The sequence below is a fragment of the Macrotis lagotis genome, chromosome 3 (genome assembly GCF_037893015.1).
Source record: "Macrotis lagotis isolate mMagLag1 chromosome 3, bilby.v1.9.chrom.fasta, whole genome shotgun sequence".
Taxonomy (NCBI): domain Eukaryota; kingdom Metazoa; phylum Chordata; class Mammalia; order Peramelemorphia; family Peramelidae; genus Macrotis; species Macrotis lagotis.
Genome location: NC_133660.1, coordinates 237,627,393 through 237,647,436, shown reverse-complemented (window position 1 = coordinate 237,647,436; position 20,044 = coordinate 237,627,393). Strand labels below are relative to the sequence as shown.

Sequence of the window (20,044 nt, the reverse complement as noted above, 5' to 3'; positions counted from 1 at the left end):
CTATCTGATCATCCAGTCCACATCTCTCCACCTTCTTCATAAAAAAAAATCATGAAATACTTTATTAGAAGCTTTGCTGAAATTTTGATAAATTTTTATCACAGCAGTTTCTTTATTTCTTAGTTTATAGTCCTGTCAAAAAAAAAGAAATGAGTTTAGTCATACATCCTTGATGAAGCCATGGATACCCTTTTAAATTTTCATCCACCAGCTTTTTAATGATTCCTTCTAGATTTTTTTTCCCGGGTTGAAGTCAAACTTATTGGCCTATTGCTTGTGGGCTGTTTTCTTCCTTTTTTTATTTGAAAGTCAGGGACATTTTGTTTTCCCCTATCTTGTGGCACCTTTCCTGTTTCCAAGATTTACCAAATATCACCAAAAGTGGCTCAGCTATCTGCCATAACTCAAGGATGTAGTTCATCTGGGTCAGGTTACTTGAATTCATTGGGGGTATCTAGGTGTTCACTTACTATCACTTTATTTATCTTGGGTATCAACTCCCTAGTAGTCATTTCCAATGCAAATGTCATTCTTCTTGGTATAACAAAGGACTGCATGAAAAAGGAAAATGCAGATTTTTGTTTGAGAAACAGGATAATACATCATATGAAGGAGATTAAGGTTTAAGAAGACTGGAATAGCTAGGAAGGGGTCAGGTCATAAAAGACTGAAAGACAAGCAGGCTTTTAAATTTTATGTTGGATGTAATAGGGAACCTTTAGATTTTATTAAATGGGGAGGTGATATGGTTGGATGTGCATTTTAAAAAGATCGATCATTGAACTTTGATAACTGAGTAGAGAGTGGGTTAGAGTGAGGTGACACTGGAGGCCAGGAGATCATGTTGAAGGCAGTAGTCCAGGTGTTGGGTAATGAGGGCCCAGCATTAGGATAATTGGGGCATCTAGGGAGCACAGTGGATAGAGCAGTGGGATTGGAATCACGAAGACTCATCTTTCTGTGTCCAAATCCTGCCTTAGACGCTTACTAGCTGTTTGATCTTGGGGAAGTCATTCAACTCAGTTTGCCTCAATTTCCTTATCTGTCAAAAATCAATCCAGTTATCTTTGCCAAGAAAACCTCAAATGGAGTCACAAAGAGTCAGATATGACTAAACAGCAACCAGTATAATTGCAGATGAATCAAGTAAGGGTTTTTTGCAGATTAGAGGCAGTAGGAAAGAATTTAATACACAAGAATGATTGATTATTATTGAGAAAGGGATTTATAGGAAGCAATCTTCTGGAAAACAGGCATAGGATCACTTGTGTATGCTTCCCCTGGCAAGAAAAAAGCTACCTCTTCATGTGAAATAGGGTGTAGGAAGAGATAGTGGCAGAACTTCTGATATGAGATAAAGAACAGAGGAGAAGAGGGAGCTCTTTGCAAAGAGTAGAGGTGATGTTTTAGGAAAGGAAATGAGGGGCAAAGGAATTGAAAGTCACAGCAAGGAAGGAGAACAGGATTTGGAGCTGCAAGGCAGAAGCAGACTCGGAATGACAACAGATTATGATCAGATAAAGGATATTGTGATCTGATTATAATCAGATAAAGGATCAGCTAAAGATACAATAGTCAAGTTCTGGGGCATTTACCATCTTTATATGTAGCTGAATTGGGGTGGAGAAGTCAGTTATGGGAAATGAATAAGGCCAGAAATTGGAAGGTTAAATAAAATATTTGAGGCATTGATGCCAAGCACCAAGAATGCATGAAAAGACAAAAATATGATCACTGTTTTCAAGGAGCTCATATTCTGAGACAAGATACAAACATCAATGTATCTACAAGATATTTATGTGTTAATTTTAGAGGGGAAGATACTAGTTGGCATCTTTCAAGAGATGGTCTTAGGGTGACAATAGCAATCCACAATCCTATAGTTCAATATGAACTATGCCAATCTTTTTTCATTTTTGCCTATTTTATGGGTGTGAGATGAAACCTCGGGTTTGTTTCTATTATTATTCCTTATTATTTATTTGGTGCATTCTTTCATGTGGTATTAATAGTTTGAAATAGTTCTTCTTTTGAGAACTTTGTTTATATCCAAGCCAACTAGGCTCTCTCCTTCACTCCTCTCCTAGCTCTACTTCTTACTCTTGGGACTTCTTCACTTTGCCTGCATGTGATTCCCCCCATTTTGGTATTTTCAGTTACTTTTATGTGTTGTTATCTTCTAGTAAATGTAATTTGCCTGATACTATGGTAAGTTCTTAATAAATGTTCTGTCTTCCGTCTGCCTTTGTCTCTGTAAGTATGTATGCATTTGTGAATCAAATATCTATCATCTATCATCCATCTATCTCCATCAGCTTTCTATGTACCTTGGATACTAAATTTTTATCTGAAAAATTTGATACAAAGGTTTTTTCCTCTTATTTGTCTACTTCCCTTTTTAACCTCAATTTATTGATTTTTTATGTCAAATCTTTTCAATTTTAGGCAATCAAATTATTAAAAGTAATCTAAATTATCTATATTATCTTTTGTAATTTACTGGGATAGTTTTTGTGTTTTTTTAGGAATATATCTCCAACTCATTGCTGTGAAATATATGTGATCTTTTTCTTCTAATAGTTTATGCTATAATCTATAATATTAAGATCATGTAGCTATTTTTGAATTTATTATGGGAGATGACTTGTGATATTGGCCTAAACCAAATTTTTGCCAGACTTCTTTCTAATTTTCCAAGAATTTTTTCTTAGCCACATGGGGATTTTTTTCTTAAGTAATTTATGTTTTGGGATTTATTGAAAAATGGGTAATTGAGTTCCACCCATTCCATTTATTTTCTTTTCTATTTTTTAACCAATACTAAATGATTTTCATAGAATAATTTGAGGACTAGAAGTGCTATTCCTCCTTCATTCTTACCTTTTTTTATTAGTCCCTTTGATATTCTAGATCTTTTTTTCCCTCCAAATGAATTTTGTTTTTATTTTTATCTAATTCTGTAAAGTATTCCTTTGATAGTTTGTTTGGTATAGTATTAAAACTTTAAATGAACTTTGATAGTATTGTTGTTTTTATTATGTCTCCATAGCCTGGCCATCAGCACCACATATTTCTCCATCTATTTGAATTGTTCTTTATTTTTTTAAGGAATAATGTGTAATTAAGTCCATATAATATATTTTGTGTTTTGGTAGATTGATCCTCAAATGATTTATGTATTTTGTAGTTATATTAAGTGAAATTTCCCTGTTATTCCTTATTAAATTTTATTATCATTTAGAAATACTGTTGGTTTTGTGAGGTTATTTTGTGGTCTATAATTTAGCTAAAACTATGAATTATTAATTAGTATGATTGCTAATTCCTTAGGATTTTTAAAGCAAATAAACCATTATGTTATTAGCAAATAGGGATGGTATAATTCACCTGACTTCAATCTTCCAGCAAATTTTTAATTTTTTTTTTTGGTAAGCATTGCTTTGTTTGGGTATACTTGAAAAAAAGACTCTTAAGTTAGGAACAACTTAATTTAAATTAGATTCTTTCCTTTGCTACTAACTGACTGTGTGTGTGACTTAGGGCAAATCATTTAATCTTTCAGGGCCTATTTCTTCATCTGTAAAACAAGAAGCTTGGATTAGGTAATCTCTAAAGACCCCCTCAGCTCTCATTTTATGCTTTTTACTAAACCTGACAAACACTTTAGACAAAATCTCCAGATAGAATGATTCTGTGAAAAGTAGTATTCATCAGAAAGGATCATTGGCAGGAAATGATACAGAAGTGAGAGGCTGCAGTCTAGTCATTATATTTGTTTTGCTATTTATAGATCCCCTTTGCATTTGTGTTTCAGAGTTGAGTAGAAGATTGTTATCAGGGTTCATTTTAAAAGGTTGATTTGTGCTCATATTCTTTGGCTATGTCCCTAAGCTTCTCCTCTTTGCAGATTCCCACTGCACTGTCCAGGGAAACATAGACAGATTTTCATTATCAGTCACAATGAACTTCATTTTAAGAAAAAGAAACCCATCAGTTTTGTTTGGTGTTTTCCTTTCAGGGATTTGACCCTACCCTTGTTGACTTCATCCTATTTTTATCTGAGCTGGTGCAGTCATCATGAACCACTAGGATCCTTCTAATGCCTGCAGACCCTGCAGTCTTTGGAGTCAGCAAATAGAGGGTGTGGACCTATGGAAGTTCTGCTAGCTGTCTCAAACTGAATTTGAAGAGAAAAGGAATCAGAGGTGTGCTCCCTTCTGCCTTGTTTTGTTTTCAATGTCTGATTTATGGATGCAGCTTTGTGGGTTGAAGGTAATATTGGGTAGTTAGTGCCTGTCATTTCTGTCTTGGACTGGTAAACCTCACTTTATGCAGTTTGATCAGTTCCAAAAAAATGTATATATGAATCAAATGTGCTATAAATGGAATCATATTTTTAAATGCCTTAGGGAAGCTCACTATTTAAAAGAAGTCTATGTATAACTTATAAAAAAGATTTTGTACCTATACATATATGTGTGTGAATATATTTAAACATATATATATATATATATATATATATATATATATATATATTCTAAGTTAGGATTTTTGTAAGTCAGATTTTCTGAATGTGGGCATGTTTGTATTGAGAAAAGTGATATTTGTAACAGAATAAATAGATTGAGGAACATTTGCTTTTGTTCCGGACCTGTTAGCTTAGATGTTTGCTTCTTGAGGGCAAGAGCCTTTCTTTATTTATCTTGTTGCCTCCCTCAGGATCTTGTACATAGAAGACACTTCATAAATGTTAGTGAATGACTTTATTATTAGGACAATATTTGGGTAGAGGATGCCATAGTAGAGTGTCTATATTTGGGTCATTGATGCTGCCAACTAAAAAGAACTTGACCAAACTAGGTGAATTTAAGATGAAACTCACAGAAATGGGAAAGGAGATCTCAGTTCTCTGAGAATAGGTACAGCTCCATTCATTTTTCTACTTATATTTGGGGGCTTGCATTTTGTTGTTTTTAGATCCTTAAGCTAAGGTGCTATCTTATTGGGAAGGTACAGAGACCAAAGGAGCCTGTACACATTTCTGGACAGATGCTGACTTTTCAGTTATAGTGTTCCTAGTAAATAAACCACTCTGGGGAGAAACTTAAATCATTTGGCAGAATTTTCTAATGTCTCTGATTATTTTGATTGTTTTCTTTTGCATATTTGAAGTCTCTTCTAATGTAAGTAAATATATCCAGGCTTTCCTTGAATTGCATTTTTAATAGAGCTACTATGGAACTTATCAGGTTAAGAATTATGTAGCTAACAAAATCCTCCTCCTTCAGCCCAGCAGTTTTTAGAGGAGGAATTTTTAAAAATAAATTTATTTATTTTTGAATTTTACAATTTTTCCTCAAATCTCGGTCCCCCCCCCAAGAAGGCAGTCTATTAGTCTTTACATTGTTTCCATGCTATACATTGATCTAAATTGAATGTGTTGAGAGAGAAATCATATCCTTAAGAAAAAAAAATATGAGATAGCAAGATAACATAATAAGATAATAGTTTGTTTGTTTTTTTACTTAAAGGTAATTGTCTTTAATTTTTGTTCAAACTCCACAATTCTTTCTTTGGATACAGATGGTATTCGAGGAGCAATTTTTTTTATGAATTTGTGGTCTTCCACACAATTTCAATCAATACCAGTGGGTCTTGAAGGGCTATTATTGATGACCACATCTATATTTAGAGAAAAATTGTATTCATTTCTACTTTTCAGTATTTATAGAGCTTCAATAGTACTTTGCATCTGTTAGATGAAAGAAATATTTCATTATCTTATTACTCATAATTTTAATGTGTGCCTGCAATTTTGGTACATGTATCCAGCAATGGGAGTCAGACTGGTTTTTTGTCAAGACAGAGGTTGTAGTTAAGATTTTTAACACTTACCTTCATGTCCTGATATCTAGTTAATCATTATTCATGATGGATGTTACTTGTGAGAAGATAGCAAACATATTGTCTGTTTCTACTAGGGCGAAAATACACTTTTGTTGATGGTAAGATTCCAAAGGATGTGCTTTTATGAAGGCAGGGAAAGGAATGCATATGATCTTTCTATTGTAAAATTATCAAGATATTAGGTCAGTTACCATCAAATATTAGAATCTCAGACCTGGAAGAGACCTTAGAGGTCATTTAGTCCAACCTCAAATTCAGTTCAAGAATTTTCTTGGCTGCATTTGTGTAGGTGAATCTAGCCTCTGCTTGAACATATCCATTGTCTGGGAACTCATTAATAATGATGGGAATAACTGCCATTCATATAGGGCTTTGAGACTTACAAAGAACTATACATAAGTGATCTCATTAGATGTAATCTTTCATGAAGTAATTCCTTCACATTTTTGGACAGCTCTAATTGTTCAACTCCTTGTTTTACCTGAAATCAGTCTCCTTGTAACTTAAGTCTTTTGCTTATAGTTCTGTCCTCAGTGGATAAAGAGAATAGATCTAACTCCTTTATATGACAACCCATTAGATTTGTGACCATGGCTATTATATCCCCTGGAACATCTTTTATCTGGGTTAAATGTCCCTAGTTCCTTCAAATGATCCTTAGATGAAATACTTCCTGCCCCTCTTACCACTTAGGTTGACATTCTCTGGATATTCTCTATCTTTCCCTATAAGGTCATATCTAGAACTAAACAGTTTTTCAGATGTGATGTGATAAGGGCAGAGGACAGTGACACTATCAGTTTCCTTCATTGGAAAGCAATTTGATTAATATAGCTATGTTACATTAATAAGATAGGAAGGGGATTGTTTCTGGATTTCTATTTTCAATCAGCAAACAAGTATTTGTTGTTTCTACTCTGTTGGTCTAGGTATATAGAAAAATGTGAAAGACCTTGTTTGCAAAGAGTTTATATTTTATTGAGGAAGTAAACATGTTTATCCATAAGTAAATAAAATACAAGGTAGTTGAGGAAGGGTGGGCATTAAAAGTGGGGAGAGGGAAATCCGGAATGACTTCATGTAGAACTTGGTGCTTGAGCTAACTAAGTCATGAAGATAGGAAAGGGATTCTTTGAAGCAGGCAGGTGGAGAGAGGTTATGCCAGTGCAAAGGCAGAAGATGGAGTGTGGTATATGAGGAACAAGAACTTGCATGTTTGGCAAGATTCCATAAAGTAGGGAAGGGAAATAATGTATGGACAGGTCGGTCAGAACCAGATCATGAAGGTTTTTAAATGCCAAAAAGTGGAGTTTTATTAAGAGGCAAGAGTTAACCATTGAAATAAATTGAGTAGCAGGATAACATCGTCAGATTTATGATTTAGGAAAATCATTTTGGCAGCCATGGAGAAGATGGACTGAACTGGAGAGTCAGTAGATTATTAGGAGGCTTTTGTAATAGTTCATGGCAAGAAGAGGATGGAATAATGAGATATTGTGGAGGTAAAATAGCAAGACAATTTTTCAACTGATTAGTTGAATGGAATGAGGAGTTGAGGGCAATGATGGGAGACTAGAAGGATGTAGAGGTACACTCACAGTTACAAAGCATGATAATTTATTTTCTCAATGAGTTCAGGGTCTAGCTCACAGTTGTTTTTTTCCTTCCCCAATTCCTGCCCTCATATTAAGGGCATATTGACATCTATACTGTTGGTTCATCAAATACCCCAACCTCCCAGTTCTTCATTTCTCATGACCTACTTTTCCATTCTACCTCAGCTACATACAGGAATGATTCTACCCTGAACCTTGTCATCTTTCCAGAAGTGTTTTGCTTTCATTTTCATGAGCTGTAAGATTTTCTCTTTCCATGTCTTGCAACCCTTAACTTTGCTGTACTAATTCCTTCACCCCCAATTCCTTCCTAGGCCTTCTCACTTCCTCATTTTGACCCCTCCATGAGCCTATTCAACTTCTTTGGAATCTCTGGCACTCTGATCCCGTGGCTGAGTTTGTCCTTGCTAAACCTCATCCTTGGATTACCATTTGCTGCTCAGTCCTACTCCCAGTACTACTGAATGAATGAAACCTTTAGTAAGCACTTACTATGTGCAAAGCAGTGTAAGTGCTGGAAATACCAATAGAAAAACAAGCACCTACTCTTTTTAGGTTTTTTTTTTTTTTTGCAAGGCAATGGGATTAAATGGCTTGCCCAAGGCCACACAGCTAGGTAATTATTAAGTGTCTGAGGCTGGAATTGAACTCAGGTCCTCCTGACTCCAGGCTGGTGCTCTGTCCACTGTGCCACCTAGCTGCCCTACAAGCACCTACTCTTGACGAGCTCATATTCTAATGAAGAGACAGAATATGTGAAAGATTTGGGCTCATTTTTATTTTGTTAAATATTTCCCAATTACATTAAAAAATTTTAACATTAATTTTTAAAAATTTTGATTTCCTAATGTTCATTCTCCCTCCCAGTCCTCCCCTACCCCTTAAGAAGGTGAGCAATATGATGTCTATTATACATGTGAAATCATTCCATATTAGCCATGTTGCAAAAGAAAATACACACAAGAAAAATTTTTAAAAAAGTGAAATGATCTGTACTTAGAGTTTGTTAGTTCTCTCTCTGGAGATGGATAGTGTTTTTCACCAGGGTCCTTTTAAATTGTCTTGGATTATTCTATTGATTAGTATAGCTAAATCTTCCACAGATGATCTTTGTTACAATGTTGCTATGACTGTGTACAATGTTCTTTTGGTTCTGTCCACTTCACTTTTTATCAGTCATATAAGACTTCCCAGGTTTTTCTGAAACCATCCTGCCAGTCTTTTTTTTTAAGTTTTTTTTTTTTTTTGCAAGGCAAGTGGGGTCAAGTGGCTTGCCCAAGGCCACACAGTTAGGTAATTATTAAGTGTCTGAGACTGGATTTGAACTCAGGTACTCCTGACTCCAGGGCCAGTGCTCTATCCACTGCACCACCTAGCCGCCCCCAGTCTTTTCTTATATAGCACAATAGTATTCTATCACAATCACATACCACAATTTGTTCAGTTATTCCCTAGTTGATGGATATTCCCCAATTTCCATTTCTTTGCCACCCCAAAAAGAACTGCTACACATATTTTTATACAGATGGGTCCTTTTTCCTTTTCTTTGATCTCTTTGGATTACAGACATAGTAGTGGTATTGTTAGATCAAAGGGTATGAACACTTTTATATCCTTTTAGAAATAATTTTAGATTGTTCCAGAATGACTGGCCCAGTTTACAACTCCACCAACAGTGCATTGTCTCAATTTTTCCCTCCAACATTTATCATTTCCCTTTTCTGTCATCTTAGCCAGTCTGATAGATGTGAAATAATACCTCAGAGTTGCTTAAATTTGTCAGTGGTTATTTAGAGCATTTTTTCATGTGACTATTGATAGCTTTGGTTTCTTCTTCTGAAAACTTCCTGTTCTTATCCTTTGACCATTTATGAATTGAGGAATGGCTTTTATTTTTATAAATTTTGACTCTATTACCTATATATTTGAGTAATGAGGCCTTTCTCAGAGAAAATTGCTAAAATTTTTTTTCATAATTTCTTGCTTATCTTCTAATTTTGCTATTAGTTTTGTTTGTGCAAAAACTTTAATTTCATATAATCAAAATTACCCATTTTACTTCCTGTGATCTCCCTTTATCTCTCGTTTGGTCATAAACTCTTCTCTAATCCAACATATGGAGATTTTTAGCTTCAAGAAATATGGAAAGGTCCCCTAATCCATAGGGTACAGTGGCAAAGCAGATGATAATATCTCTTCTTTAATATCATTTCCACTGATAAAATCAAATCAGTTACTGATACCTAATCATGTTTGTGGCCAGCCTTCCTCATTACTACCAACTGCCACCAATAAGAAAAATAGTAATGAAGAAGGCAGTTGGTAGTAATGAGGAAGGCTGGCCACAAACATGATTAGATATCAATAATTTTCCACTTTCCCTGCCCCTCTCTTCTGCTTCCAGTCTAACCCTCATAGCTGTCATATAGGGAAGCAACTCTTGTGGAGAAGGATAGCTCTCAAAGATACTTCCCAGGATTATGACTGAGGACACTGGGCAGGAATCATTGATATTTTCAAGACTTTTGGGTCTTGAATCCTGAACTCTCTCTATCAGGACTGAGAGAAGACAAGGCAGGGTTGTTTGTCCTTTGTTCTACAAGAAGACCATGACATCATGGAGGTGATGTCTCATGACATGCACATGAATTGAATCTGAGTGAGGGGGTGCTATGCACAGTCACCAGTCTCATTTTCTCCTCTGGAGCCATCTAGGTCCAGTGGCCAGATATGTATCAGGCCCATTGGAGATGGCTCTGGATTAGAGGTAATCAGGTTAAATGACTTGCCTAAGGTCACACAGCTAGTAAATATCCAGTATCTGAGGCTAGATTTTGAACTCAGGTCCTCCTGACTCCAGGGCTGGCACTGTATCCACTACACTATTCACCTGCCCCTTAATAGAAGAGAATCAGAGTGTGGTTATTTGACATGCTTGGTACCCTTCTGCCTCCGGTCTCTCGTCTCTCCCTCAGGAGACCTTGCTGCCTCAGCTAGCCTGGCAGGAGGGGGAAGTTAGTGGTGATGATTGACTTATTCTTCACAGGAGCTGCTTTCTTAGTTGATGGTTAGGAGGGCCAGGTTAGAAGCAGAAATGGTGATCTGGGCCTGGAGGAGGGGAGGAGATGCTGCCACTCCTGGAGCTCCTTTGCCTATTTTCCTGATAGTTTCAACTGATCAACAGTTAGTGGTGATGAAGAAGGTGGTCCCCTTCTCTGAAAGGATATCTCCCCTCAGTGATAGTTGTGGAGACAGGAAATAGGAAACAGGTTGTGTGCAGAAAACAGGACTAGTGGTTTGGGGGTACTGCTATTCCTAAGATTTTGATCTCAGGGTACCTTGCTGCTACTGCTATGCTGCTGCTGGCCTGTCTTCCCTTACTTGGGTGTGAATGGATCATGAAATGTGCTGACTAGATCCATTAAAAATTTGTGCTATTTAATCTCAACTCTTCTGTAGTAAGGCAGTTCTTTTATATTTCCCTAATCAATTAACTATCCCACTTGTCACAACAACTTTTCATACCTTTCTTGCTCAACTTTTCCATGCCTCCTCCTCCTTTTATTTTATTTAATTAATTTAAAAAAAAATTAAGGCAAAGGGGTTGTGACTTGCCCAAGGTCACACAGCTAGGTAATTATTAAGTATGTGAGACTGAATTTGAACTCAGGTCCTCCTGACTCCAGGCTAGTGCTCTATCTACTGCACCACTTAGTTTCTCCTTTCTTTTGAAAAGTTTACCTCATATTTCACTGAAAAATTTGAGGTCTTTTGCAGTGAGTTTCCTTTTTCTTCTGTTCTTCATTTTATATTACTCAGATGTCTTCTACCACAATCTCCTTCATTCCTGTTTCATATGGAAGGGTGGTCCTTTTTCCTTGCCAAGAAAAATCCTTCTACAAGTCATACCATCCATTAAGTCTCCTCCTTCATATTGCCCCTCAAAAAGTCCTTACCTGTGATATCTATCCCTCATAGCTGTCTTTTTGTATCTATCCTTCCTTTTTGTGGCTAACTTGCCTTCTTGAGAAGACTATCTCAAACTGATGCCTCCATTTCCTTTCCTCTCACTCACCTTTTAATGCTTTGTAGTTTGATTTCTGATTTTATCATGTAAGTGAAACTTCTCCCTCTGATTACCAGAGTTCTTAATTGATAAATTGAAAGATCTTTTCTTTTTAGTCTTCATCTTTCTTGACCTCTCTATACCCTTTGATATTGTTGATCACTCTCTTCTTGATATTCTCTTCTTTCTAGGTCTTTGTGACACTACTCTCCCTGATTTCCTCTATGTGACCACTCCTTTATCTTCTCTATGGGATCTTCATCCATATCACACAACCAGAGAAGGAGAGTCACCAAGGCATCTTAGACTCAGAAGATCCCCAACTGAACTCTTTCTCTTTCCCCTAAACCCTTCCTTCTTTGCAGTTTTCCCATCATTCTCCCAGTCACACTTAACTCTTCACTCACTCCACATATCTAATCAGTTATCCCCTTAGTTGTCTGTAACATCTCATCTCATTCCTTCCCTTCTTTCCTCAAACACTGCTCCCACCCTGGTTCACTTCTTCATCACTTCATGACCTGGATTGTAGCAGTGTCCTTGTGCTTGTCTCCTGACTCCAGTCCATTCTCTACTCAGCTCTCAAATCAATCTTCTTAAAGCTCACCGTTGACCCTCTCAGGAAACCCCATCTCCCCCATGCATTGGCTCCCTGTTACCTCCAAGATAAAACATAAAATCCTCTGTTTTGCTTTTAAAGCCCTCCAGCCTTTGTCCCCCTCCCTGTCTGACCCTTCTCTCTGGAATGCTCCCCTTTCTCATTTTTGCTGACTGGCTTCCTTCAGACCTCTGCTCAAACTCCATCTTCTTCAAAGAGCCTTTCCCTGTCTCCTTTACTACTATTGCCTTCCTAATGGGGTAATTTTTAATCTTACATTTCTAGTTTTGTTTGCACGAAGATGTTTTTAGTAGAATACTTCTTCTTGTGCTGTGGCCCCCTGAATAAATAAAGAGGAAAGAAGGCCTAGGATGCTGGATCAGTAAGCACTCCTTTGGTGCTCACCTCCTAGAACTCTAACAATCTCATACTGAGAAACAAGGATACATGGAGAGAGTGCCAGAGAAGGAGTCAGGAGAGCTGCCCTTCTGTCACAGCTTCACCACTTGTCAGCTGCCTGACTTTGGGTTAAGGCATTTACCTTTTCAGGGTTTTAGGCTTTGATCTATAAAATAAGAATATCAGTGCTGGCTTTGAATGGTGATTGTGAATTAGGTGGAAAGATCAATGTTAAGAAAGTACTTGGAGAAGTGTAAAGTGCTGTAGAACATAAGGTATCATGTTATCATCTCCTTGAATCTATGAGCCCACTATGGTTGTAGAGTCCCCAGAGGGAAATATGGGTGGAAAGAACCAGCCAACCTGCAAAGTAGGAAGCTGAGTCACCAGGTGCAAAGCTTTAATTAATGTAGCAGCTGGCCCAGAAGCACAGCTGGGACTCAGCAGCCACCTACTAGGGGTGGGAGTGGAGAATATAATCTAAGTCAGAGAGAAGGAAAACCCAGCAATTGTGTGTTCTAGGGAAAACAAGAGACTACTTTCTCTGGCAGGAGCCATTTAAAACCGCATCTCTCTTAGACAAACTTGACGAAAAAGCTGCATTTGCTTTGTGTTTCTGGGATTTCTTCTGGTGTTGAACCAATTATGACAACACAGAGACCTCAGGAAAAACTAGGGACTTCAAGACAGCAAGACTAGATGATTTTTTTTTTGACATTTGTTTTAAAGACCAAATTCTGAGGTAAAAGTTTGTACATCAGGTTCAAAGACTAGTCAGAAAGGGACAAGAGCACTTTTGCCAGCAGTAGTCTCCTCTATTGAGGCTCTACCTCGTATGTAGGCTTATATCAGTGATATCTTGGGACTTGAAAGCTTTGATTTGGGGTTTGATTTATTCATCTAATGCATTCCTTCCATTTATCTTTCTCATTTCCCCATTTACATTGAAAATAAAATAGTGAATCTGAGATCTCGTAAGGTTTTAATTTAAGCTCAAATTCCCCGATGACTTAAATGGGAGTCTTGCTGATCATCCCCTTTACCTTCTCTCTTCTAGCTTTCCATATCACCCTTCCCTCCACTCTTTCATCTGAAGATCTCTCATACTTTACTGAGAAAATAAGGCCATTTATTGTCAGTTTCTTTTCACCTTCTTAAACCCTTTGACTTTATCCTCTTTTTTCCTTTATTCCAGTCTCCAATGAAGGGGGTCCTTCTTAACAAAGCCAGTATATGTATCCCTTTTTCCACCCACCTCCAATTTCTTTTATTAGGTTGCCTCTTTAATTATACCCACTCATTCTCAATCTTTTCTTATACTGGCTTATTCCATGCTGCCAGTACACACTTGCCAGTGTCCATTATTCATTAAAAAAATCCTCACTAAACCCTACCATTTTCTCAAGCTATCATTCTATATCTCTTCCTCCTGTCACAGCTGAACTTAAAATAAAAGTTATCTCTTTTCATTGTGTTTACTTCTGCTTTCACTTCTTTAAAATTTATATAGATATCATTTATTTTTACATAGCCTAGATTTATTTACCCTTATATGCTTCTCTTCCCCACCACCTAAAAAGCCACCCCTTATAGAATATTTTGCTATAAATTTTTGTTATAAATAGCAAGATTGTTTTTTATTTTATGTTGGGACACAGATTCAAATAGCTTCCTATAATTGGTGGACCAGTTCACTGCTCAACCAACACTGTACTTAGTGCCTTTATTTCATAGCCTTCCAGTATTTATAATTTTCCTGTTTTATAATCTTTGCTAATCTGATGGGTGTGAGATGGAATCTCAGAGTTACTTTATGTTTCTCTTAATGATTTGGACCATGTTTTCATGTGGTTGTTGATAGCTTTGATATCTTCCTTTAAAAAGTGACTATATGGGGTGGTGGGGCGGCTAGGTGGTGCAGTGGATAGAGCACCAGCCCTGGAGTCAGGAGTACCTGAGTTCAAATGTGACCTCAGACACTTAATGATTACCTGTGTGGCCTTGGGCAAGCAACTTAACCCCATTTGCCTTGCAAAAACCTAAAAAAAATAAAATAAAAAAGTGACTATACACTTGCTTTGATTTTTTTTGGGAAATAGCTCTTATTTTATATTAAAATCTGTTCTTTACATTTCTTGTCTGGGAGTGTTTTATTAGAAAAACTTACTGTGAAGATTTTTTCCCTTCTGTTTCCCTTCTCCTTTTCATTGCATTGGTTTTGTTTGTGCAAAATCTTTTTATTTTATGTGATCAAAATTGTCCATTTTATTTTCTGTGATTCTCTCTGTTCCTTGTGTGGTCATGAGCTCTTATTACATTTCCTCTTAGATCCAAAAAGTAATTTCTTCCTTGCTCCTATAATTTGCTTGTAATGTCACCTTTTATGTCCAAGTCAGATATCCATTTGGAGCTTAACTTGGTATCAGGTATGAGAGGTCAGGCTAGATCTAATTTCCCATACTGCTTTACAGTTTTCCCAGCAGTGTTTGTTGAATAATGTCTGGTAATGGTGCTCTTTGTCTTTATTGAAGTGGTGTGTTTTTTCCTGTTTTGCAACTGATCATTTCCATTGATTTACTTTTCAATTTTTTATCCAGTATCAAATCATTTTGGTAGTTACTGCTTTGCAGTATAGAGATCTGATATAACTAGATCCCATTCTTTCCACTTTCTCCTCCCATTATTTCCCTTGAGATTCTTCACTTTTATCCTGCAGATGAAATTCATTATTATTTTTTCTAGCTCTGTAACATAAATCTTTGGTGGTTTGGTATGTCACTGAATAAATTAATTTAGGTTGTATTGTCATTTTTATTATGTTGTTATGATCAGACATATGAGCAATTAAGATTTTTTCAATTAATTTGTATGACATGTTTATAGTTTTCCTTATCTTAAACCAACTTTGCATTCCTGGCATAAATTCAATCTGGTCGCAATGTCTAATAATCTTATATTTCTGTAGTCTATAGGCTAATAGTTTATTATTTTATTTCATTTTTTTAGGTTTTTTGCAAGGCAAATGGGGTTAAGGGGCTTGCCCAAGGCCACACAGCTAGGTAATTATTAAGTGTCTGAGGTCACATTTGAACTCAGGTACTCCTGACTCCAGGGCCCATGCTCTATCCACTGGGCCACCTGGCTGCCCCAGGCTAATAGTTTATTAAAATTTCTGTGTCAGTGTTCATTAGGGATATTGCTTTAGAACAATATTCTTAATTCTTTTTTGAGTTATGGATCCTCTTGGAAGTCTGGTGAAACCTGTGAACCCCTTCTCTGAAGAATGTCTTAAATAACTGAAGGAGATACTAAATTTCAATTAAAGGTTCATGAAAATAGACACATTTTTTTTTTCTCATCCAAGTTGGTAGACCCTCTGATATCTTTCCATTTCCTGTAGCACAGGCTTTTTATCAGCATCAAGTGGATCAGTGTCTGCAGTCTTGAGCTCAGTGTCTGTCCAGTGTCCTCTTGTCTCTCCATCTACACAGTCTAGCCCTTGAGTCACCAGGGCTCCTCAGTTCTTGTCCTGCCTGGACTTTCTGCCCCATACTCCCATCCCAGGCCTCCAGGTAGGCAAGTCACTGTGACCCCAGGGTACCTTTTCATTGTTCTAACAGCTTACTCTCTCTGTCCTGTGCTCCTGACACTGTCTGGAGACAAGCTGCACTATCTCAGGTCCTCCTAACTCCAGAGCCGGTGCTCTATCCACCACGCCACCTAGCTGCCCCAAATTATCTCAAGGTTCTCCACTGTTGTCATTGCTGTTCCTAGGGTTGGAAGGCTGGTCACTACCCACCTTTCCTTAAGTTATTTTGTATTATTCCTCTCTCTTTCTTTTCTGTTTTTTGTATCCTTAGAATATAGTACTGTATCTGACACCAAGAAGACTTTTAATTCATGTTTGTTGAGTTGAATTGAAACAGCCTTTGAGGGGGCGGCTAGGTGGTGCAGTGGACAAAGCACCGGCCCTGGAGTCAGGAGGACCTGGGTTCAAATCCGGTCTCAGACATTTAATAATTACCTAGCTGTGTGGCCTTGGGCAAGCCACTTAACCCCATTTGCCTTGCAAAAAAAAAAAACAAAAACCTAAAGAAACAGCCTTTGATCAGGACTTTCAAGAATGAGGAAGATTTCAGAAAGACAGATACAGAGCAGAGGCATTTTGAAACAAATTAATGTTGTCTTGTGGATGATTGAGCCTTCAAATATACCAGGTTGGGGGAGGGCCAGTGCTGTCCCATCCCTGCTTCTGAGAGCAGGGACACAGCTTTATTTTCCAGGCCATCCACCCACTGGCTTCCGTGCTTCTGCTTAGTCTTGTTTACTTTATCTCCCTAATTTAAGTATAAGCTTACTGATTCTACTTATACAACATCTCTGTGTACTCTTCTTTCCCCTCACACAGCAACAGCACTAGCTCAGGCCTCTTGCTGGGACCACTACGAAAGATTTCAGGTGCATCCACCACTCATTTGCTAAGATGATTTTTCTAGAATGTCAGTCTGACTATGCCATCTACCTCCTTGCTCAGTGAGTTCCAGTGGCTCCCTATTTATCACCTCTGGAATCAAATAGCAAGTCCTTTCTTTATCCTTAAGCCCACTTGACCTCCTCCAACTTTAACAGCCTTTTTACATCTGACTCTTTATGAACCCTGTAATCCAACCACTCTGACCCACTTGATAGTCCTCTCCATGTTTTGGACTAGCATGTCCCTATTCCTGGAATGCTCTGCTTCCTTATCTCCAAATCTCAGTTTCCCCTGGCTACTTAAGAGTTAGCTTGCTGTCTCCCCCATTAGATGTGTTCTCCTTAAGGGAAGAGGCTGGCTTTTTTGCTTTGCTTGGATCCCTAGATTAGATAGTGGTAACAGGTAAGCACTTAATATATTGCTTATTAATTGGTTAGCTGACTAAATCTTTTCTCTAATATTCCTGAAGGGGGGTGGTGGTCATCCAGCCCCAACATGATTACCTCCATTGTTAAGGAGGTCATTCCCAAATGAGATAGCCTATTCCATTTTTAAGCCAATCACTCATTGGGAAGTTCCTTCTTAAACTGAATTGAACAAAGACTCTTTTAGTTCTCTCTGGGTCTAAAAAAAAAGCAGGTCTTCTTCTTCAATAGGATAGCTCATTTAAAGTAATCACTATCCCCTTAGTTTGATGAGTGACCATGGTGCAATCACAGATACTGAGAAAATGGAAGAACCAATCCCCAGATGAAAAGTTGAACCTCTGAGGGGGATGCAGTAGCCCTTTTGGTTACCTTCCACAGAAGATTGCAGAGGTCAGATGCTAAGAATTTCAGGTTATGGTGGTTCTGGCCAGCAACAAGGGAGGGAAGTGATGCAATATATCACAACTTCAGAGTCAGCAAGAGAAATGCCTATCTGTTGTCTTAATTAGCAACCTGTCTTCCTCTAGCTGCTGACTTGCAACAGCATGGAGCAAACCACCCCACATCAAGGAGGCAGAGAGGGCACCTCTGATGTATACAAAGCATTGAAAGCACAGTGCCTTTTTCAACTGTTTTTATAGACTCAGGTGTCTCTCTGACCCACATGGTGGCCAAAATCTGACAATTGCTGAAGGGGCAGACCATAAAGGCAAGCTGAATGTTTTGAGGTCAGTTAGATAAGTAGGAAGGTCTAAAACAGCATTATCAGGGTTTTTTCCCCCTTCTCTCTCTTTAAAACAGTTTCCTCTCCCTTAATTGGGTCTCCAAGGCAATGTGAATAACACTGGCACCTCTGAACATGACTCTGTGAGAGTAATTATCCTAACAGGCCTAGAGTGGGGGAGGAGAGGCAGAGGCTGTCTTTAGATTTGGAAGGAAAAGCCACATCTGAGGTGCCTGATCTGCTTGGTCCTCTAATTGATTTTGAGAGTAATTACTGGTGTAGAGAAAACACCTTGCTCCTAATTTGGATAGGGAGCCAGGAGGTGACTGATAAGGAAACGATATTAAAAGTTATCACATCCCACCTGAACATTAGGGTTTCTTTCCTCATAATACCATAATACCCATACCAAAGCAAAAAAGATCTGGGCAACTTCCAGATGCCCAAGGAAGGTAAGTGAATTTCCTGAAGTCACCCAAGGTGTTAAGAGGCAGAGCCAGCCCAGGGAACTGCAGCCTTCTGACTCCTGGGCCTAGTGGCTTTCCCTTTGACTGTATTGTGCTTGTGACCTGGGTTAAAGTCCTTACAGAGTCATAGACTTGGAGTGGAAGAAATCCTCTACTGCTCTAATAACAATGAGGTAGCCTGTTTGAATAAAGAGCTCTGATTGGTCAGAGAGGTCTTCCCGGCATTGAGGTGAAGTCTGGTTCCCTGTGACTTCTACCCATTGAGATTTCAGTCATCCAGGTTGTGACCTTTATAATCTGCCAGGTTCCTCAACTTCTGTTGCCTTGTTAAATCCACACAACTTCATTTAGGCCAGCTTGCCTGGGTCACATTTGGTCCTCTGAACTCCTGCATCAGATCCAGCTGAGTGATCTCACCTCCATCCTGTCTGTTTTCCCTGGCTCTGTTTCTTAAAGCCTGATATAAGAGACTTGTCCCCATTATCTTTCCCTTTTTTCTTCCCTACTCTATTCCTTTTCTTTTCCCTTCCCCAATCTTTTTTCTATTCTTTCTACTTTCTTCTATTTATTGTCTCCTGTATGCAAGATGCTTTGCTTGATGCTAAATGCTAAGAATGCAAAGGAAAAATGAAAGAGTTCTTGCCCTTACAGAGCTTCTATTTCTACATACAACATTAAAAGTTAAAAAGAATGAACATCATAAATGTATGCAGTATAGAACTAGAGGGACTAACGAAATCTTTTTGACAGAGTTGGTCCCTTGAAGAAAGTCAGGAATCCTAATTGGCAGAGAGGGGAGGAAGTACATTCTAGGAATGGAGCTGACCTTTGCAAAGGCCTAGACACAAGTGTTAGAATACTGAGTTTGGAGAATAGTAAGTGGACCAGTTTGCCTGGAGAAGGGAACCCATGAAGTTTTTTTCACAAGTTTGGTTTAGATACACATTCAGATCTTTCATCTTTTTACTTCCTGATGAGTTTGTAATCAGTTTGGAAGATTTCAAGTTAAGACTGTATTAGAAGACACCAGAAACAAGTTCACTTTTGTGTAGCAGGTAGTATTAGGCAGGATTTAGTGTCTCATGGGATTTACTCTGGTTTTCTCATAGGGCAAAATACACAAGCTAAGCTTCAATGTTATCCAGAGGTGAAGGATCAGTTCAGTCAATCAGTGAGAATTTTCTGAACACCAGACATGTGCTTATTAACACTATTTTTAAACTCTATGAGGAACATGAAAGAAGACATGGTACCTAGCATCAAGGAGCTCAATCTAACTGAGAAGTCAAAGTTAACTTCAGATACTAAATGTGTGGTTCTGTTTTTAAGTGCAGGAGGATCTCAGAAATCAGATCTCCATAGCTT

At 37.9% G+C, this 20,044-nt stretch overlaps 1 protein-coding gene across 2 annotated transcripts in view; it reads left to right on the top strand.

Annotated features, from left to right (window-relative positions):
• TRIM66 (tripartite motif containing 66) overlaps positions 1 to 20,044 on the top strand; it is a 125,512-nt gene that overhangs the window by 8,336 nt on the left and 97,132 nt on the right. The window contains exon 2 of one of the 2 annotated variants that reach the window (XM_074230250.1): positions 4,019 to 4,205. The exons of the other annotated variant lie outside the window; for it this stretch is intronic. The gene's annotated coding sequence lies outside the window, so the exon portion shown is untranslated. The remainder of the gene's footprint in view (positions 1 to 4,018; positions 4,206 to 20,044) is intronic. 2 annotated transcript variants of the gene reach the window in all.